The sequence below is a fragment of the Triturus cristatus genome, chromosome 7, assembly GCF_964204655.1.
Source record: "Triturus cristatus chromosome 7, aTriCri1.1, whole genome shotgun sequence".
In the NCBI taxonomy this organism is placed as follows: Eukaryota; Metazoa; Chordata; class Amphibia; order Caudata; family Salamandridae; genus Triturus; species Triturus cristatus.
Window position 1 is genome coordinate 1,593,998,864 of NC_140590.1, and position 23,341 is coordinate 1,594,022,204.

Sequence of the window (23,341 nt, forward strand, 5' to 3'; positions counted from 1 at the left end):
TTCCTTGACTTTAGTCAGGGTTCCGTCCTGTTCAGTCACCCGGCCAACTTCCTCCAGGGTCATCGCGTCCGGGCAGGCATCTCTGCCAATCATCTTCACGTAGGCGTCGGAGTACCCGACGTCCGCGGGGACGCACTCAGGGGGAAGGTCTTCAGGGTGCCGGGACAGGTAGTCAGCCGGATTGTGCGCTCCGGGACGGAAGACCACTGTGAGTCGGTATTGCTGCAGTTGTACCGCCCAGCGTTCAATCCGTGGCGGGGCTAACCGTGTGGTGCCTCCAAACAGCGGGACCAGCGGTTTGTGGTCCGTGACTACTGTAAAGTCCTGTCCGAACAGATACAGATGGAAATGCTGGCAGGCCCACTTGATCGCGAGGGCCTCTCTTTCAATCTGGGCGTACCGCGTCTCGGTGTCAGACAGTGCCCGACTGGCATACGCGACCGGCTTCCATGTGCCCTTTTCGTGCTCCTGGAGCAACACCGCTCCGAGGCCCACCGGACTGGCATCCACGACAAGCTCCGTCGGCTTCCCCGGGCGGAAGTACGCCATGACCGTCTTGTCCTGTAGGGCCGCCTTGATCTTCGCAAACGCTGCATTGGCCTCTACGGTCCACCGCCAGGGCTGGTCACTTTTCGTGAGGGCACGGAGGGGTTCCGACAATGCCGCCAGGTTCGGGATGAACCTCCCGCAATAAGTCGCCATGCCAAGAAAACTCCTCACTTCTGTTGGTGATTTGGGTATGCTGGCTGACCTCAGGGCGATCGCTTTCTTGGGGTCTACTTTTAGGCCGTCTCGTGTGAAGGTGTAACCAAAGAAATCGATGGATTCCTGATAAAACACACACTTCTCTTTGTGTAGAGTGAGGCCATGGTCCCTGAGCCGCTGGAGTGTGGCTCTCAACTGTGCATGGTGATCCTCAAGGGTGCAGGAGAACACGAGGATGTCGTCACTCAGGTTGATCACCCCGGTTAAACCAGACAGGGTTTCCTTGATGGCATTCTGGAATACCTCTGCGGCCGACGATACCCCGAAGCTGAGGCGCTTGTACCTTCTCAGGCCCACATGCGTCGCAAACGTCGTGATGTATCTGCTGCTCGGTTCCAGCTCCAACTGGTGGTAACCCGCGTTGAGGTCTAGTTTGGAAAACCACCTGGCCCCATTAAGATCAGCAACGACATCATCCATGGTCGGCGTGACGTGGCGCTCCCTCTTGACTGCTGCGTTGGGTAGCCGCATGTCGACGCACAGCCTGATTGCCCCGGGCTGCTTCGGTTTGGGGGCGACCACCAACGGGGACACCCAGGGCGTGGGACCTGAAACCTTCTCGATGACTCCCAGCGCTTCAAGTTTTGCCAGTTCAGCTTCTGCTTGGGGCCTCAGGTTGTAGGGTACTCGTCGGTGTCTCAGTGCTACCGGCCTGACCGTGGGGTCTATGTGAAGCTTGAATTGCTTTCCCTTCAGCTTCCCCAGACCTGTGAACAGCTCAGGAAACTCACTTAGAATGTCCTCCGCGTGTGCTTCGTGCACTTCGTTCGTGAAGAACACGAGGCCCAATTCTTCGGCCGTGTGGCAGCTTAAAAGGGTGCCCCTCTTCCCTTCTGTCACATGAAACCGGGCCATGGTGGTGAGTGGGCCACTAGTGACTGGCGCTTCAAACGTGCCCCTCAGGGGAAGGGGGTCGACTCCTCCATACGCGTAGATTCTCGCTCTGGTTGGGAGTAGCGGAGGTCGGTGTTCCAGGGCCTCGAATTGTTGGGAGTCCATGACATTCACTGTCGCTCCAGTGTCTATGAGCGCCTGAAGGGTGGTGTCCATTATTTTGACCGAGCACATGGGAGGCGGCCTCCGCCGGCTCCCGGACTGGCCTACAAACGATACGTAGTAGATCTCGTCGTCCTCTTCTTCCAAGTCGAGGTTAGGCTGGTGCGGCGCTTCCTTTTCTGCCTCCTCGGACCCCGCGATCGACAGTTGGCGGACCCTTTGCGTGAAACCCCGCGGCTTCCTTGGGGTAGGCCGTGGCTGGCTACTGCGGCAGACTTTTGCGTAGTGGTTCAATCTCCCGCAGCGGGAGCACTCGCGCCCTTTCGCTCCACACGTGGCTGTGGGGAGGTGGTCCTCCCCGCAATTCCCGCAGGGCCCTCCGGGTGGCGGTCGTGTTCTCCCAGGCGCAGGTGTCGGCCTCCTCCGAATAGCATCCACGCGCTCCTCCTTGATCTGGGGGGTTCTGGTGGCGGTCTGCACCGGGGCAGGCTTGTGTAGGGCCGCAGCCATCTCTTCCGCCCTGATGTCTGAAAGTTCGTGCGAACGGGCAAGCACCAGGATCTGATCTAGCGTGATCCCCGGCTGGCGCAGTATCAGTTTCCGGAGCAGTTTCGACTTGCATCCAAGGATGATCTGGCTCCGTATCTCTTCCCGGTGATCGGCAAACTCACAGGTGGCCGCCAGTTTCCGCAGGCGCGCATGGAACATGTCGATGGACTCATCTTCCAATTGTAGTGACCGTCGAAATTTGAATTTTTCGAAGTCCAGATTTAGCTGTGGATCGAAATGTCTGTTGAGGGCCGCCACCGCGCCGTCGTAGTCATCCGCATTGCCCGTGTTCGGCAGGGTCTCGAAGAGATCATAGATTTCGGACCCCCCATAGAAAATCAACAGGGAGCGCTTAACAGTTCCATCCGTCTCACGGGTCCCCGTGAAGTAGTTGTTCAGTTGACCGACCCATGCCCTCCAACGGGGTGCAGCAGTGGCCGGATCCGCCATCTCGCTGAATGGCGGGAGCGGGTTGGTCGTCGCATTGTGACGGGGTGGGTCAACTGCTTGGCGTCCCCCTCCAGCAGGTGCAGCTGACCGGGCTGGCGCGGCGCTCCCTCCGGCCCCCGGCTGGTCGCTCATCGCGAGCTGCAGGTACACAGCTTCTGACGTCCCACGCACGAACCGGCTGGCGGGTGGGCGAGCGGCAGGGGGCGCGTGGGGCAGGCGTACTCACTCCGACCTCGAAGATGTCAGCAGCGTCCCCCTGCGTCTCTTGAAGGCAGCCAACGACGCTCCGCATCCGCAGGGATCACCAGGGCCAGAAACAGGACTTGCAGCTGCCAATGCTTGATGAGGGACAGTGGAAGAACCCTCTTGCAGCAGCCAATGCTTGTTGCCGGCAGGACGTTTTATTTCTCTGTTAATTTCTCTCCCAGTTCGCGTTGGAATTTGCCTCTCCCCTCCTCCGGTCACCTTGCACTCGCCAGTGCTTGTTGGGGGAGGGAACACCCACCACGCGGCCAGGCCACAGCCAGTCAGGGGCCCGGGGCGTCACGGCAGGCAGCAGGCGCTCCACGAGGTGCAGCGGGGCGGGGCACTTCCCGGGCCTCGCTGAGGAATGTAGAGCCGGGGGAGGTGGGGGAGGGTGATGCGCGTTCAGCGCGTCCAGGCAGCGCCTCACCGGACCGTCAGCTCGGGGAATCCTCCGGCTCACCACGCTTGCGCCGCGGAGGGCCGGAACAGGCCGGAACAGCAGGCGGCACTCCGGTCCGGAGCGTGACAGGCGGGAAGCGCTGATAGCGAAGGAGCGTCACGGGTGGGCTCCGATGACGCCGCGGGCAGCAGGACGAGCTGGCAGCACGCAGCGGGACCTCCGGCCTCGTCGCCAATGTGGTGACCCTGGATAGGCCACGTGTATGGGGACAGGATCGTCGCAATACAAGACGGTGAGTCGCTGTGTTGGTTAAACCGGAAAGACCCCGAGCGGTCTTCCGATACTTTTATTTATACCCTCGAGGCGAGCCCGCCTCGAGGGGTGGAGGATGCGTGTGTGTGTGTATACATTGTATGGTAGAGGCCGAGTGGCACTCTACAGAGAGTAACTGACAAAGCAGTTGCTGATCCAATTTCTGAAAATCACCACAATAATCCAGTTGACAGAATTGTCTTCGCTGTTCAGTTTTACTGTACTACTTGTCGATCTGGTGAATTTTGTCACGTTGTTATCTGCCAAATATACAGTTAACATCCATCCACCTTAATCCACTTTGAAATTAACGGTGTTGGGGCTGAAAACACACCTTTTTCTCCTCGTCGCTATTTTTGTAAAAACGTCTGCACATTTCAGTTGACAGTAGAAGTATCTTTCTTAAAAGCCCCATAGACCATGCAGCAAGCGCGTCGCTGAATACTTCTTCTTTTCACCTCTTCTGCGCCTCAAATCACCCTCAGCCTTCTAAACTACGTCACTACATTCTAAACTCCCAACATTCCAACATAAACATAACAGGCAATAGTAATACCCCATTACCACAAATAGCAAAAGAGAATTCCAACACCAAGCCAAATACCCTAGCCAGTAGTGCCTAACACCACGCCACCACCAGCGTCCAGTCTGCCACCAACTAGAACCCCAGCAATGGGAGTAGCTGGGAATCTGAGCCGGCCCTCTAAAACCCAGAGTTAGGGATATGACCTGCGGCATAACCCTGCTTCCAGCCTGAGACTGAAAGGCTTTGTGTGTGTTATGATCGTTAGTTCTGATCAAACGTTGGATGGGGTGTGGTGAGCCACTCCACCCTAGATTGATGCACTGCTGACCCCTATGCACCCTGATGGCCTGAAGGCTTTAAGTAAAAGAGACGTGGACTGCTTTACCACTGTGTGTGCCCATGTTTATTGTACCCGTCCCCCATCTGCTACCATAAGGCCCAATAATATATGCTAATTTTATGTTGATTAAATCGCATTAAATATGACCTGCATTAATAATACACCAACAAAGGCTCTTGTTATGTTGGTGAACTGTTCCACCTATGGCATAGTCTGAGGGGGGTTTCACTGTGCGGACCCTCGAGATGACAGGGGTGTGGTCGATACCAGGAAGGGGACGGGTCCTAAGTAATAAAGGGGACCCGAGGGTTGCCTGGTGGTCTTCGGATAATAACCACGCTCCTGAGTCGGTGTCGTCATTGTTTCACCAGCCTGTGCTCCACTGGGACTGATACCCCCCACAATCCAACAACTGGTCACGAGGGCGGTTGAGCCCTAGTGCCTGCTTGCCTTCCCACCTGTCTGCCTGGGGATCCTCTGCTCCCGCGACCTGCTGCCTGCCTGGCATGTTGCCGCTTCCTGCCTGAAGGGGATACCAAGCTGCAGTTAAGCGCTCCCAGTTGGTGGATGGCCCCAAAGGGCCTGCTCTGACATGAATTACCGGCACATGCCTGACTCTGCATAAAAGGTGGTAAGTGCATACTGAAAGCATCATTGAAAAGAAATATCTAGTCTGCCAGGAAAGTGGCCTCTTAGCCAAAGACCACCCAATAAACATAAAGAAAGGAAGGGGGAGGATTAACTGGTGTAAAACCATAAGGGATATGCACACCCTGCGTGCCCACGCTTATCCCTCCAACACTACTACACAGTCCAGGCTGCAAGTGGTTTCTCTCCCACACCCGCCTTCTGCTTCGTGGGGGGGAGGTCGGCGCCTACAGCACCAGAGCTTCGACTCCGCCCGTTTGCAGCCACCCAGGGTCAGTTGGTACACGTTGCCCCCCCCCCAGTAAGGTGAACACGGTGACTAGCTAACATCATGTCTACAGTGCCCCCCCATTGAACTTTTTCTAATTGATGGGCTTCCGTCTGCCCAGGCTGCCAAATGGAAAGATTGGCTGGAACGTCTGGAGACTTACTTCTCTGCAGTGGAGCTGGAAGCTGACCGTCAACGCCCCATGCTCCTGCACCTGGGAGGTGCGGCCCTCCACAAGCTGGGACAATCTGTTGTAGAGTACACGTACAGCACGCTGAAAGAGGCATTGACTGCACACTTCGAACCTCTGGCCAACCCTGACTACGAATGTTTTCTGCTGCGTTAGGCACGGCAACTCCCTGAAGAGTCAGTGGAATAGCTTCTACGCTCGCCTCAAAGACCTGGCAAGCACGTACTCGCTGCCAGACTAGAATGATGAAATACGAGCACAACTTATTCAAGGGTGTGCATCTTCCAAACTGAGAGGACACATACTACAAGTTCCCGGAATGTCCATGATGGACATGCTCACGATGGGTTGGTCCAAGAAACTGGCGAAAGTATGGACTGCGAACATGGAAGCAGCATTGCAATGCCAAGTGAAGACCCAGCCAGTTAACACCATTCTGCCTGGAAATTCTGAGAAGAGAATGCGCAACAAGCTACAACCCACGGCCAGGACATGCTATGGATGTGGCAGGCCCTTCCCACACCAGGGACAATACACTGCCCAGGGGAAGAAGTGCTCTGCATGCAACAAACTGAATCACTTTGCCAAGATGTGTCGCTCCACTGCAGGGAAGGGTCAGCAGAACAAGAACGTCAATGGCCTGAGTGACTCTCGAACCATAGAAGAAGAGGAGGACATGGATGACAAGGATGTAGAGGGGGCCGTCCATGTCATTCATGCCATGCAACTGGACAGATGTCCCCGAAGACAGATCCCAAAGTGCAGTGTGCTGGTGGCAGGACACCTGGTCCAGACTCTGATCGACACCACGGCGTCGATAATCAACATGGCAGAATCAGTGATGCAGGCACTTCCCACGCAACTGACCCTACACCTCACTTTGACGCAAGTATGCATGTATCGGTCCACCGTGCCTCTTCCTTTGGCAGGAGTATTTACCACCAACATAACCCAAAATTCCCGGTCCACTCTAGCCAAGGTATATATCACTCAGGGCGGGTTGGGAATGCTCCTGAGCTGCTGAACCGCTGAGCCCCTACAGCTGGTTGTGTTCGCTTTCACTGTCCACCAGGAGAGCATGGAGGGCCTGGTAGCTGAATTTGGACCTCTTTTTGAAGGGATAGGATGCCTCAAAGACCTCATGATTCATCTTCACGTTGACGGCTCCATTCAGCCCATTGCCTTGAAACACCGAAGGTGGGTTTTCATCTGAGGCCGAAGGTGGAGGAAGAATTGAGAAAACCGGAGCGGGCCAACATCATTGAACGAGTAAATGATCCGACTCTTTGGGTATCGCTGATTGTGGTGGCGTGGAAGCTCAAACAGGCAGGTGAAGTGAGGATATGCGTGGACATAAGGCTACCCAACCAAGCCATCAAGAGAGAGCGTCATCTGACTCCCACAGTATATGACATTGTAGCCGACATGAGTGGCTCCCGATGGTTCTCCAAGATGGATCTGCGAGCTGGGTATCATCAATTACTGCTGGATGCGGAGTCAAGAGCTATCACCACTTTCTCAATGCATGTAGGCCTCTGAAGATATAAACATCTCAGCTTCGGAGTGTCAAGTGCAGCTGAAGTCTTCCGAGACACCATAAGGGGGTACTGGGGGGCCTGAAATGTGTCCTCAACGTCAGCAATGACATTCTGGTGCATGCCCCCACCGTGGAAGCACACCTGTGTCACCTGAGAGACACCTTTCAGAGTCTGCAAGACATTGGCCTTACACTCCATAGTGAGAAATGTGCCTTTCTCCAGAAAGAGATAGCCTTCTTCGGGTACCGTTTCTCTCAAAACGGGGTGTCACCCGATCCGGCCAAGGTGAAAGACATTCAGCTAGCCCCAGCTCCCACCACCGTCACTGGCATGAGGAGCTTCCTAGGCTTGGTCACATACTGCGGACATTTCAGTAAAAACCTGACAGACCTCACTGCTCTTCTGAGAGAACTGACAAAGAGTAACACCAATTGAAAGTGGGGGCCCGATCAAGAGAGAGCCAAGACAACAAGCAAGCCTTATCCGTGGAATCCACTTTGGTATACTTCGACCCAGCTCGAGACTCTGAACTGTCGGTGGACGCTAGTCCCATCAGCCTGGCAGCAGTGCTGTCACAGAGACAAAGCAATGGGGACCATGCGCCGGTGGCCTATGCAAGCTGTGCCCTGACGGAGACCGAACAGCGCTACTCGCACATCGAAAAAGAGGCCATTGCAGTTCATTGGGGCTGCTGCCATTTTCACCACTACCTCTATAGCCAACCATTTGTAGTCCACACGGATCACATGCCTCTGATTCCACTGTTCATGGGATTCTCGTTGAAGCCTCCGCCACGGATTGAGAAGTGGATTTTGCAGTTACAAGAGTATCAATTTACAGTGGTCTGATTTCCTATCCAGGCATGCATGGCCAGCCATGGATGAAAAAGAATCCGATGCGGATGAAATGGAAGAATGTGTCAAGCTGGTGGAGATCGTGAAAGTCACGACTGAAGATGAGTGTCTTCAGTTGGCTATTTCTGCAGTGACTTCAGGGAGGTGGCATGACTTGATCAGCAAAACGCCCTGCAGGACAACGGAAGCACGAGCAACATTGGATTCCTTGCACCATGTGCGCCATGAACTGGCTGTGTCTCCAGAAGGCTGTCTCATGTGGGGCTCCCATTTAGAAATTCCTAGGGCACTAAAGCAACGAGTGGTTGATCTGGCTCACCTAGCCAATCAAGGGATTGTGAAGACCAAATTTCAACTGTGATGCAAGGTCTGGTTTCCAAATCTGGATGGTGTCATGGAACAGACAGTTCACCACTGCCACTGTGCCAAGCGGCCGGCCCAGCTGATCCTCTAGCCCCAATAATTACCGAAGACATACCATCCTGTCCCTGGCAGAGAGCGAGTGCCTACTTTGGAAGTCTCCCGGACTGGAGGCACATGTTCTTCGCCATTGAGGATTTCTCAAAGTACCCGGAAGTTGAGGTCATGAACTCAAAGGCAGCAAATAAGACTATCCCATGCCTGGAGAAGATAATGGCCACTCATGGGCTTTTGAGGGAGCGGCGCACCGACAATGGCCCTCCGTTCTCCAGCCATGAATTCTCAGAGTACTTGCGGTCTAGGAGCATTCAGCGTAGAAAGGTAACCCACGCTGGCCGCAAGCTAATGGAGAGGCTGAACGCTTCATGCGTACTTTGAATAAAGTCCTACGGATTGCGTTGGCTAATGGGCAGAACATGGAGTGTGCACTTTACGCTTTTTCTGGGAGAATACTGACTCACGCCCCACTCAACAACTCAAGTCAGTCCTGGGTCACTATGCATCAATCAACAGTAGGGGACGTCATTCCTCATGTGGATCAGTTGTCAGGCCTCCAGGCGCACGCAGCAAGAAAACTGAGACTAGCGTGTCCACTAGCTACTGGAGGTGGTGATGTTCCGGAGGATGGTGATCGCCACAGCAATGGGAGGTATCATCTGAGACCACAACCTGCGTGGTCTTCTCACCTGAGGGACTTTGTATTGGTCTGAAGTAATGTAAAGTGAAATGTTTCTTTTTCTCTCTCGATCTCTCTCTCTGCACTCTTCTCTATTCTTTCTGGTTCACATTTAGGAGCATATTAGCAAGAACCTCGTTAAAATTATCGCCGTTTTAGCAGCAGGAAACTGTCGCTAAAACGGCAATAATGGGCTTGCTAATATGCATTATAGAATTCCAATAGATGGCCAAGTTAGATGTCCTGCACATCTAACCTGGGCTTCTATTGGAATTCTATAATGCATATTAGCAAGCCCATTATCGCTATTTTAGCGCAGTTTCCTGTCGCTAAAACTGTGATAATTTTAACGAGGTTCTTGCTAATATGCCCCATAGTTTTTTTTGTCTGGATGGGCAGGGGGGGAGTTTCCTGCATCTGTTTTATGACACTCGAGTCTTATGTGTTTTGCTGTGTTTTTTATTTTGTTGAGGGTAAAGGATGAATGTTATGTTGGTGGACTGTACCACCTATGGCACAGTCTGAGGGGGTTTCACTGTGTGGACCCTCGAGATGACTGGGGTTTGGTCAATGCCAGGAAGGGGAGGGGTCCTAAGTAATAAAGGGCTGCCTAGTGGTTTTTGGATAATAACCACACTCCTGAGTCGGTGTTGTCATTGTTTCACCAGCCTGTTCTTCACTAGGACTGATACCCCCCACAATCCAACAGCTTTAACAAGCAAACTAAGACAAAATGTCCTGCACATCTAACCTGGGCTTCTATTGGAATTCTATAATGCATATTAGCAAGCCCATTATCGCTATTTTAGCGCAGTTTCCTGTCGCTAAAACTGTGATAATTTTAACGAGGTTCTTGCTAATATGCCCCATAGTTTTTTTTGTCTGGATGGGCAGGGGGGGGAGTTTCCTGCATCTGTTTTATGACACTCGAGTCTTATGTGTTTTGCTGTGTTTTTTATTTTGTTGAGGGTAAAGGATGAATGTTATGTTAGTGGACTGTACCACCTATGGCACAGTCTGAGGGGGTTTCACTGTGTGGACCCTCGAGATGACTGGGGTTTGGTCAATGCCAGGAAGGGGAGGGGTCCTAAGTAATAAAGGGCTGCCTAGTGGTTTTTGGATAATAACCACACTCCTGAGTCGGTGTTGTCATTGTTTCACCAGCCTGTTCTTCACTAGGACTGATACCCCCCACAATCCAACAGCTTTAACAAGCAAACTAAGACAAAATTCAGTTTGCACTACTGCTGTATAAGAGTAATTGCATTATTATGAATTATCATATTAAGGAGATTATTAAATATATGCAACAGGACTGATCAGATGATTAATAATAAATGTTCTTTCAACAATACTCATTTTATAACTAAGCGTACCTGCTTCCAGACGCTTGGTTTTTACTCTCAAGAAAGCGTCACATGAAATGTCATGCGATTCTATGTCAGGACCGGAGCCTCCAATTAAGCTTTTCATTTCTTCACTGTTTATTCACAGCAGCCAATGAAACAAAAGTAAAATAAACACTACATTGCCCATGAACACCTAAATGTCACATGATCAACCATAGAGTATCCCCTATCTATACTCTGACCAAGGTGATAGTGTCCTCTTTCTTTGCTGCTCCGCATCCAGTTAAGTGCCTTCCCATTACTTTGATTGCTTGTTACTGAACTTGCCATAGTTTATGGGATTTGTTGTGATTCTGTTAATTCTATGGTGATTACTGTACTGATATTGTACTTTATTGCTCAGTTGATCGTACCTGGTCAGATTATTTCTCGATTTTGCTTAGACACATCAGTAATTGCTTCCGCTTTCTCTGCGTATGGTGAGTGATTGGGAGCGCTCTACCTCCCCGACTGAACGCTTAGCGACCGTGTCTTTGAACAAGTGGAGCGGGAGGAAAGGGAGCGAGGACGCGCATCGGCTGATGCACGGTCCACTTTCTATTGTATGGAGCGGCCTACATCGTGCATGTGCGGCGGCCATCTTGCCCATTTAAGTTTTCACTTTTGGGCTTAAATCGACCGCGGGAACAGCGCTTTCCTGCTCTTGAACCCCAAAGTGCTCATACAGGCACCCGGTGATGCATGACACCTGCTGCTGGTGTAGGGCTGTATAATCTTTGCCTAGGCTTTGCCTAGAGTGTGTGGCAAGCCCTCCCTCCAAATTTGAAAGATTGGGCAATAGTTCTTTTTGCCTGGCTTGCCTGGGGTTGTACCACTCCCCCTGATTGGTCTTACCCTTAAGACTCTGCATAACCTTGCCTGAAAGTAATTTAACCCTTAGAGTAAGGGTCAGGCAATCCTCCTGTGGGACAATTATTGTACTACTATACCAGTGTGTCGGAATACTATTATGAGGAGGAGTACTATGAAGAAGAACCCTCTGGGTCTATGGAGCAAGACCTCGTTGAGGCACTTGATGCAGGAGTACAGCACTCAGTAAACAGAGCACTAGTGAGAGCCATTGAACCTCTAAAACGCTATCTATGCGGCTTTGCTCGACAGCAAGGCTGGCTTTCCAGCTCAGACAGCCGCCCCAAATCCGTTGGGCGCAGAGGGCAGTATGCCAGTTAGGTAATGCCAACTGCGCTATGTCGAGCGAGAGGAGCCACTCGAATTTACTGAAGCTGGACCCCAAATTAGCGGAGTTATCCTCCTCTGAGTCAGGGCCCCTTGTCCAGGGTCTCCTTTTTGGCCAGCCTTTTCTTAAAGAACTCACAAAGTTCGTCGCCACCTTCAGTGAATTAAACAAAGCACAGGGCTCACTCAGACGTGCGTTCTGGCTGGTTTTCGGCAGGGCCAGACGATACCAAAGGCGGTCGTTCGGCCGGGGCTATAACCAAGGCGCCCCTCCTGGTCAGTACCACCAAAAGTGAGAAGGTTATCAAGACTCCAACTACAATACTAAATCATTATTCTATCCAACACGACATGCCAAGAATAGATTCCGAAAGGGCAGACACAGAGGTAATCAAGGTGGACAACAAGATTCCGGTACTCCAGATGAGACTGATTTCATGTTCGGATGTAATTTTCTCCCAATCCTCAAATTTATTTTTCCCAACAAGAACAGGACTTTATCTCCAAAGAGATAGACTCTCTTCTAAAGAAAGGAGCCATAGTGATAACAGACCCTCACCCCGAGGGTTTATCAACAACATCTTCCTTGTAGAGAAGAAGGAGGGTGCATCCAGACTAGTCTTAACTCTAAAGGAGTTCAATGGATGGGTAGTACATCAACACTTCAAGATGGAGTGCATCCATCTATTGTGCGACCTCCTTCAAGAAGGGAACTGAATTGTCCGTTTGGATCTAAAAGGTGCGTATCTATCAGCTCCCATCTGTGCACCTTATCATCGTTTTTTGCAGTTCCTCGGGAGGGAGTTTGTTTCGAATACAAAGTCCTTCCCTTCGGCCTTTCGTCAGAACCATGGTGCTTCCCGAAACTCCTTCGTCCAGTCGTGGAATCATTGAGAGCACAGGGTGTCCGTCTAATAATTTACCTAGACGACATCATCCTCATGGAGCGCTGTCCGCAGTTAGTAGTGACACATCTTGAATGGGTGAATGCCCTTTTACAGCATCTGGGATTCATAGTGAACCCTCAGAAATCGATTTTATCTCCAGCTCAATCTATCGAATTTCTCGTTTTTCAGATCAACTCATGAAGTTGCCAACTTCCTCTGCCAGTTCAAAAAATCAGGTCAATCAAGAGAGAGTTAAGATTGATTTTGAACAAACAGAGTGTATCATTGAGATCTGTAGCCCGGGTAGTCGGGCTGCTTGCATCGTTGATTCAGGCGATCTTCACGGGCCCCCTTCAATACCGAGCTCTTCGAAGGCTAAAGATTCAAAATCTCCGGAAAGGCCTCGGATATGCGGAACAGATTCCCCTCTCAGAGGAGGCAAGGTGGAGGATGTTGTGGTGGTTAGACCACAAGGAGGCTTGGAACGGGAGAGCCCTCTTTGGACCCTCACCAGAAATAGTGATAGAATCCGATGCCAGCCGTTGGGGAGCCCGTTGCAGCCAGATGTCCACTGGCGGTCGCTGGTCACAGGAGGAACTTGCATTGCATATTAATTTCCTGGAGCTACTGGCGGGCTCCTTTGTGATTCGCTATCTTTCCCCTAGGAAGATGGACTGCTGCATCCCCCTCCCCATGGACAATGTGTCAGCAGTACATTAGGTCAACAAACTAGGAAGGGTCGAGATCCCGGATTTTGACAGGAATAGCCAAGGATTTCTGGCATTTTTGCATGCAACACAGAATTTCAGTAGTAGCTAAATATCTTCTGGGCTGACACAACGAGGTAGCCAACTGGCACTCCCGCCATCTGAGGGATTTCAGCGACTGGAAACTCCACCCCCGGGTTTTCCAGTCACTGAACCATCTTTGGGGTCCTTGCACGTTGGACCTGTTTGCATCTCATCTCAACAGACAACTCCCAGCTTTTTACAGCTGGAGTCCTGATCCGGAGGTGATCACCACGGATGCGTTCCTACAGGATTGGCCAACATCTCTTTGCTATGCCTTCCCTCCATTTATGATGATTCCCAGAGTCCTAGCACAGATCTGATGTCAACACTCGGAACTGGTACTGATCACCCCACTCTGGAGGGCCCAGGCATGGTTTCCAGTGTTACTGGAAATGTTATGTGCAGTATGCTACTTCTTCCACCGAGATGGAAACTGTTATTAGACCCTCTGAAGGCCCCTCATCCGTTTATAGAAGTAAGACAGCTTCCTCTGGTAGCCTGGCAAGTTTCAGGGACAGATGGAAGGTCCCAGGCCTTTCAAGAGACGCTGACAAGTTTATTAGTGAAGCCTGGTCAGCTAACACCCACATGCGGTACTCATCAGCTTGGAAACGCTGGTGTAGCTGGTGCCCTTAACCAGAAGTGGATCCCTCTAGCGCACATATCTCTTTGATTGTAAACTTTTTGGCATCTACTGCAGCATCAGGCTTAGCTTATACGACTGTGAACAATTTCCAGTCTGCCTTCTCAGCAGGGCATATACCAGTGGAGAGCAAACCGGTTGGAGAACATCCTTTGGTGTGTAAACCACTCAGGGGTATCCGGATGGTCATACCTGAAGAACCAGAACCTTTTGGGCCTGGCGGCGCAGGGTACGCCTTAATCTCCTGGGTTCTCCTGCTTCAGCTAACAGAGACACGGGGACACTCTGTCGGCGTAAAAGATCAGATTTTATTAGCTGCAGCTAGTACAGTTGTCCTAGAAGTACACACGGTATGTTCTCAGGAGACTGCCACTTCACTCCGTGGCGCACAATCTTTTATAGTACATAGGTGACATATACATTAACGAAGGACACACCTAAAACATACATGACAAACCAGTAGGAATAGCCCGAAGGAAAGTCAGAGCCAATAGAAAAAGTCGGAAAACAAAAGTATCGAGTAACTCGAAGAAGCCTCTCCTCCAACTGTGTTTGCCACCCCTCCCACAGGTTAAGGTATTAACATGTCCGTAACTGGTTTGCAGGTGGCGAGATACGTTTGTGTGTTTTGGAGGACAGTTGTGAAATGAGAGAATACGAGCGGAGGACAGCGAAGGCCAGAAGATGAGATAAAGTCAGAAGAGAATAGTGTGAACCAACAGATAGTTAAGACAGGGATTAGAAAAACCAGACAGGGATTAGTGTACTCGGCCAGTCTCTAACACCAGCTTTGTAAACAGGGGCACAAGGCTATTTCGACACAATATTGCAGGAAAAACAGAAAAGACTTCGATCGTCGTGCTGCCTGAGTGAGGGCAACACAAAATGGCGGCGGAGCACAAAATGGCGGGGCAATTCGATCATGATCGAAAATCGAATTTTCTCAGACCCTCCTTTTGCCAGAACTCAGGCAAGATACATAGACTCACGTTAATCTGAGTCAATGTCAATGGCCATGAGGTCATCGAGCTGTTGCTGTAGCATCATTCTAATATTTTCTGTTCTTTGTGATTTGGGTTTAGGGATGCACATAGTAGCACAAAGGTCGCAAATGGCGGGGCCACAGTGCATACAAAGGCAACAAGAGAAAATGATGGTCAAAACTACTCCAAGGAATGTCAATACCTTCCAACCCCATTTGGACAGTAGTCCCCAAAACCACTCCAATAATGACCAATCTCCTTCGTCCTGATGAATCGACTCAGAGATTATATGTAACTTAGAGATAGCTTGGTATACTGTCGGAGCGTCATCAGGTATGAAAATACAGCAACTTGACCCGATCAATTTGCACACTCCACCACGGTCCGCAAGAACAAAGTCTAAGGCAACTCAGTTTTGTAAAGTCATAAGACGATCCGCCTGTAGTTCTGCCGTGATATTACTTAAGACTCCAACAGTGATGTCTATAGTGGTTTCTACGACACAAACCAGTTGCCTTATATTTCTGCTGTTGACCATTGGACCCCAAAAAGGAAGAAATCCTTTGAGGAAATCTCCTCCCTCTTGTCCTGCTGTGTCTTTAGAATTAATAATCCCTCTGCCATATCTGTTTCGATGATGATTTGCAGAAGCGGTGTATGTAGGGGGAAGAAGGAAAGCTATATAACAGGTACCAGAAAAAACAGTTGGCAACCACGTGTAAGCCCTATCGTGGCAGATAAAATACGTGCCTTGAGATGGTACTAGAGGCGGCGAGTTCTGAGAGGAGTAGACGTATGTGTGGGAACAGCTGTTTCTTTGTACGGTGTCAGCAGACTGACCATTTATTTGCAGACAGAAATTTCCTTGATGAGGAATAGTCCAAATCGGTGGAGATTTTCCTTGTTTAACCTTATCACTAAGGCTAGTGACATAATGGGTGACGTTCCAGTTAGTGTACGCTTTTCTTTCGTCAACGGAAATCTTACTATTTTCCATGATTTTAACCATAGCTACCATTCATTTTATCAATGAACTATGACTAAAATCCGGACCATCAATATATGAACTAACGGATCGTCTGAATTTGCTTTGATATGCATTGGAGAAGATAACAAAATAAGCCCAAGCAGAACCCTCATAAGAGAACGGGAGAACTAAATACGGCATTCCTTTTTCTGTGGTATGTGGCGTAAGTCCACACACCCAGCAGTCAGTTGTATTGATCACTAATTGGTGTTGATGTAATAACTGGACAAATGAATTGTTGTAATATTCGGTTCTTCTAATGAGTTCATGTTGGGGAAGGGTATAAAATAGATGTGGAGAGACAGTAGAAGAAGACGAAGAGGTAGAAGGAGAGACAACTTTTTGCTGCAGAGCATAACTAATCCAACTTATACACGCCAAAAGAATACACAATAATATAATAATACATAAAGCTATACTAAAACGACTGTACATTAATCTACAGGATTCTTTTTTCATTTTATCCTTTCTCTCTCTTTTGCCTAATGTAGTTTCCATCTTTCTAAATGGATGCTCACGGCAATCTTCCTCAATCACTTAATCATGATTGTCTGCCGTCCTATAACACGGCAAGTCCTGCAGGCCTATTGCCACTACTCAGGACGCAACCAAGGCTCCTACCGTGACCCTGCAACTGGGATAGAATACTACATAGGAGAGAGAAAATCTTAAGTGTTCTTTAGTCTAGGTCTTAGGTTATAGTGTTCTTTATCAGGTGCAGTTTGGTCTTGGAACAATGTTCGCGGATTTGTCGTATTCAAGCGACGATGTGGTGTTATCGCTTCCTGAAGAATGTCGTCGTCCTCTTTCTCAGACAATGTTCCATTCAGGCGTGCATCACTAAAAGGTACAAATCGTGGAACCTTCTCACTCTCAGAGTCACTAATGCCCTTACGCACCCATTGATTGAAGGGTAGAGGCAAAGGCACTTTCTTACAATGCACGCCGTGAATCCAGTTTTTCTTTCCTTCGACTTTCACTGCTGTTCTCGTAGTAAGCAAAACCTGACAAGGTTCCTTCCACCGAGGCTCTATGTTCTTCGTTCTTTGGAAATTCTTTATGCAAACCCAGTCACCTGGTTGGATGGAATGACCTGGATTTGCGGAAGCCTCTGGCAATGCACTCTGTACCTGTTGATGGAGAACACGCAATTTAGTCGTAAGGTCGTGCAAGTAATCAATCAACATCGGATATGGCAAGTCTGAGTATTTCTTAGGGCGAGGGACACCCCATATATTAGCTGGGCACCCAAAAACCACCTCGTAAGGGCTAAGTCCCAAACGAGAGTGTACAGCAGTTCTGGTGGATAGAAGAGCCAAGGGTAAAGCATCGGGCCAATTAAGTCCTGTACTAGCCTGCACTTTCGCTAGTTTTAGTTTTAAAGTTCCATTGTAGCATTCCACTAAACCCGCTGACTGTGGATGGTTTGCCGCATGGAACTTTTGCTTGATACCAAGACCCGCACAAACGTTTTGCAGGACTTGGCCCACAAATTCGCTCCCATTGTCACTCCAGACAATGCGCGGCAAACCAAACCTGGGGGAAAATTCTTTTAGTAGAACTTTGGCTGTGGATAAGGCTGTATTGTCTTTTAGAGGGTATGCTTCTATCCACCTAGAAAAGGCGCATACTACCACCAGAACATATTTGAGGTTGTTGCATCGTTCCATATGAATGTAATCGATCTGCAACACCTCAAATGGATATGTCGGAGGAGCAAAGTGACCTGCTGGAGTTGGGGTTCCCTTTCCCGGATTGTACATCAAACAAACAATACAATGTTTCACTACATTGTCTGCACACTTTGGGATTCCTTTATTTTGCCATACTGGAGCCAGAAGCTTGCATATACCTTTCGCACTTAAGTGGGCTGGACCATGCGCCATAGTAACTACTGGGAGTACATAGGCATCTGGTAACAGCCAACGTTGGTATTCAGATAATTCCACCCAACATCCCATCTCATCTAACATTCCTGTACTTTCTTTCCACCTACTCAATTCTTTCTCTGTGGCCTCTTCCTGAATCGACCTTACACATTCTACTGTATTCTCATACATTCCTCTCTCTCTAACCCAATTCGCAGGACCCGCAACATACATTCGACTTGTAGCATCTCTCGCTGTCTTTTTCGCTACTTCATCTGCAAATGCATTTCCTCGACCAACATCGTCAGTAATCTTCTTGTGCGCACTACACTTCACAATTGCTATTTGGGCAGGTAAAGAAAGTGACTCAAGAAGATCAGTCACCAATTGACCATGTTGTATTTTAGTGCCGTGGGAAGTAAGGAATCCCCTCTCTTTCCAAAGACGCCCAAAATTGAACACTACACCAAACGCATACTGGCTGTCAGTATACACATTCACTCTTTTTCCTTTTGACAACACACATGCTCTCGTTAAAGCTATCAGTTCTGCTGCTTGAGCTGAATTGTGTCTGATACGTGCTGTTTCCACGGCTGTATGTAAAGTAGTAACAGCATAGGCTGAAACTGTATCTCCATTAGGAAGCTTGAAACAAGAACCATCCACCCATAGAATTCCATCCGGATTTTCTAGCGGCGTATCTTTCAAGTCAATTCTTCCTTTTGTCTCTTCCTCAGTACGGAGGAAACAATCATGTTGTTCTTGAACACCTTTATCTACTGGAAGAGGCAACAAAGTAGCTGGATTTAAAGTGTTACATCGTTTGATGTACACATGACTAGCCAAAAGCGTCAGCTCATAGCCAGACAAACGAGCACTCGTAAGATGTTGTGTTTTTGTTTGGTTTAATAGGGTATCCACTGCATGCGGCACCATAACAATAAGTGTGTTATCTAGCACTACTCCAGCAGACTGTCGAATAGAAATTGCTGCTGCTGCTGTCGCTTTAAGACAACTAGGCAATGCTTTAGCTACTGGATCTAACGTAGCTGAAAAATATGCACATGGCCGCTGTTTGTCTCCAAAACGCTGTGTTAAAACTGACAACGCACAACCCTCTCTCTCATGGACATAGAGCGTGAACGGCTTACTGTAATCGGGAGTACCCAATACAGGAGCAGAACACAGAGCAGCACGCAAGTCAGTGAAAGTCTTCTGACATTCGTCAGTCCATGGAAGGGGCTGAAGTGTATCTTTCAAAGTGAGTGCCAACAGAGGCTTGGCTAACAAAGAAAAGTTTGGAATCCACTGCCTACAATAAGAAGTAATACCCAGAAAGGCACGTACCTCCCTTTGTGTGGATGGCACAGACATTTGCACAATCGCCTGAATTCGTTCTGGGGTTAATCGTCGTCCCTCCTTTGATAGGAGATGACCCCTGTAGGTAACCTCTCGACGAAGATATTGTAGTTTGGAAGGTGAAACCTTATGATTCAGATTAAACGAATGGCGTAACAATGCAACAGTCACAGTCTTGCAAATATCTTCTGAATGAACAGCGATTAACAAGTCGTCCATGTACTGAATAAGAGCAGCACCAGACGGCAAATGAAAAGTATCAAGATGACATTTTAAAACTTGGCTGTAAATAGAGGGACTTTCACAATAGCCCTGAGGTGCGCGCTTAAACCGGAAGCTTCGGCCTCCAAGAGAGAAGCCAAAAATATCCCTACTTTCTTCTCCAATGGGAATACTAAAGAAGGCATTCTTTAGATCGATAACAGAAAACCAAGTCGCTGTGGAAGGTATCATTGTCAACAGAGCAATGATATCTGGGACAACAGGAAATTGTGGTACAACAATTTTGTTTACCTCTCGAAGATCAATTACAAAACGGTAAACAGGAGGCTGAGAAGGATCAGTGCGTTTAAGAACAGGAAGAATAGGACTATTGCATATGTTTCCTCTCGTTTCTTCAATCACACCCTTCTGAATCAAATCATGAATGATTTCCAAAAGCGCTTTTTCACCTTCAATGGAAATTCTATACTGCGGAATACGTGGCAATTGAACATTAGGCTTGAGAGTGACAACATAAGGTGGAATCTCAAGACAGCCCACATCGTTCGGACCCGTGGCCCAAAGCGTTGCCGGAAGAGAAAGCAATTCAGGTGGAAACTGATCTTTGGACAAATACATTGGAGAAGTCAGTTTCTGTCCTAAAGTAAGATGTACACCAGAAGGAGAACAATATATCGTAGCATGCATTCTTTTCAATAAGTCCAAACCCAACAGATTCTCACCGCAACCATTCGTCAAAAGAAGCGGAGCTTCCAAATCATAAGGGCCAATTGAAATAGGCAAAGGGCAAGAAACCGGATTACGAACAGGGGCACCAGAAAATCCTACAGATACATTCGTTAAGCCAGACAAAGGTGCCCCAGGGAGTTTAGAATGAATGATAGAACTTCTCATCGCCCCAGTATCTAGAAGAAATGGCTCTGAAACACCCATTGTAGTGACATTAACATAAGGTCCATTCTGATCTACTGGAATCGACACAACTCCCTTACTTTGTCCAAGGCTGTCCTAGTTAGCATGAACATGAAGACTTTTATTCTCGCCTTCAATATAATGGTCTTCATTGTAATACTGTGTAGACCGAGCGTTTTGCTGATCAAAGTAATTCACGGAATTAGGAGGAGGAAGGGCACGCTGTTCTTGAGTCAACACACCTCGACCTCTACCTCTGTTTGTTGACTGGAGGCCACCACGACCTCATGGCGGTACAAAAGGGGGTGGTGATGGATGGAGCATCAGAACCAATCAAACACTCACACCCAGTCAACAGATCTGGGTTTGATCCATCACCGTTCTTTAGCCCACTCTGCCACCCCAGTTCAGACATGGCCATATGCAAATCAGTCTGACCCTGTGCCTCATGGGAACAGTCAAGCCCGAACTACCAAGCCATGCCTTCCCTGGACCGGAAAAAAGCTTCCTAGGACCGGTTTCCGGCATTTCAGCCGTCTTCAGCCAGGCTTGCTTGAATCCAGTGGCAAAGTGAGCAAGGGACTCACGTCTGAGCATACCCTGCCAACTTATGGTGAACAAAGCAGTACAAACGGGGGTGGTGATGGATGGAGCATCAGAACCAATCAAACACTCACACCCAGTCAACAGATCTGGGTTTGATCCATCACCGTTCTTTAGCCCACTCTGCCACCCCAGTTCAGACATGGCCATATGCAAATCAGTCTGACCCTGTGCCTCATGGGAACAGTCCAGCCCGAACTGCCAAGCCATGCCTTCCCTGGACCGGAAACAAACTCTTCCTAGGACCGGTTTCTGGCATTTCAGCCGTCTTCAGCCAGGCTTGCTTGAATCCAGTGGCAAAGTGAGCAAGGGACTCACGTCTGAGCATACCCTGCCAACTTATGGCGAACAAAGCGGTACAAAAGGGGGTGGTGATGGATGGAGCATCAGAACCAATCAAACCCTCACACCCAGTCAACAGATCTGGGTTTGATCCATCACCGTTCTTTAGCCCACTCTGCCACCCCAGTTCAGACATGGCCATATGCAAATCAGTCTGACCCTGTGCCTCATGGGAACAGTCCAGCCCGAACTGCCAAGCCATGCCTTCCCTGGACCGGAAACAAGCTTCCTAGGACCGGTTTCTGGCATTTCAGCCGTCTTCAGCCAGGCTTGCTTGAATCCAGTGGCAAAGTGAGCAAGGGACTCACGTCTGAGCATACCCTGCCAACTTATGGCGAACAAAGCGGAACAAAAGGGGGTGGTGATGGATGGAGCATCAGAACCAATCAAACACTCACACCCAGTCAACAGATCTGGGTTTGATCCATCACCGTTCTTTAGCCCACTCTGTCACCCCAGTTCAGACATGGCCATATGCAAATCAGTCTGACCCTGTTCCTCATGGGAATTGTCCAGCCCAAACTGCTATGCCATGCCTTCCCTGGACCGGAAACAAGCTTCCTAGGACCGGTTTCTGGCATTTCAGCCGTCTTCAGCCAGGCTTGCTTGAATCCAGTGGCAAAGTGAGCAAGGGACTCACGTCTGAGCATACCCTGCCAACTTATGGCGAACAAAGCGGTACAAAAGGGGGTGGTGATGGATGGAGCATCAGAACCAATCAAACACTCACACCCAGTCAACAGATCTGGGTTTGATCCATCACCGTTCTTTAGCCCACTCTGCCACCCCAGTTCAGACATGGCCATATGCAAATCAGTCTGACCCTGTGCCTCATGGGAACAGTCCAGCCCGAACTGCCAAGCCATGCCGTCCCTGTACCGGAAACAAGCTTCCTAGGACCGGTTTCTGGCATTTCAGCCGTCTTCAGCCAGGCTTGCTTGAATCCACTGGCAAAGTGAGCAAGGGACTCACGTCTGAGCATACCCTGCCAACTTATGGCGAACAAAGCGGTACAAAAGGGGGTGGTGATGGATGGAGCATCAGAACCAATCAAACACTCACACCCAGTCAACAGATCTGGGTTTGATCCATCACCGTTCTTTAGCCCACTCTGCCACCCCAGTTCAGACATGGCCATATGCAAATCAGTCTGACCCTGTGCCTCATGGAAACAGTCCAGCCCGAACTGCCAAGCCATGCGTTCCCTGGACCGGAAACAAGCTTCCTAGGACCGGTTTCTGGCATTTCAGCCGTCTTCAGCCAGGCTTGCTTGAATCCAGTGGCAAAGTGAGCAAGGGACTCACGTCTGAGCATACCCTGCCAACTTATGGCGAACAAAGCGGTACAAAAGGGGGTGGTGATGGACGGAGCATCAGAACCAATCAAACACTCACACCCAGTCAACAGATCTGGGTTTGATCCATCACCGTTCTTTAGCCCACTCTGCCACCCCAGTTCAGACATGTCCATATGCAAATCAGTCTGACCCTGTACCTCACGGGAACAGTCCAGCCCGAACTGCCAAGCCATGCCTTCCCTGGACCGGAAACAAGCTTCCTAGGACCGGTTTCTGGCATTTCAGCCGTCTTCAGCCAGGCTTGCTTGAATCCAGTGGCAAAGTGAGCAAGGGACTCACTTCTGAGCATACCCTGCCAATTTATGGCGAACAAAGCGGTACAAAAGGGGGTGGTGATGGATGGAGCATCAGAACCAATCAAACACTCACACCCAGTCAACAGATCTGGGTTTGATCCATCACCGTTCTTTAGCCCACTCTGCCACCCCAGTTCAGACATGGCCATATGCAAATCAGTCTGACCCTGTGCCTCATGGGAACAGTCCAGCCCGAACTGCCAAGCCATGCCTTCCCTGGACCGGAAACAAGCTTCCTAGGACCGGTTTCTGGCATTTCAGCCATCTTCAGCAAGGCTTGCTAGAATC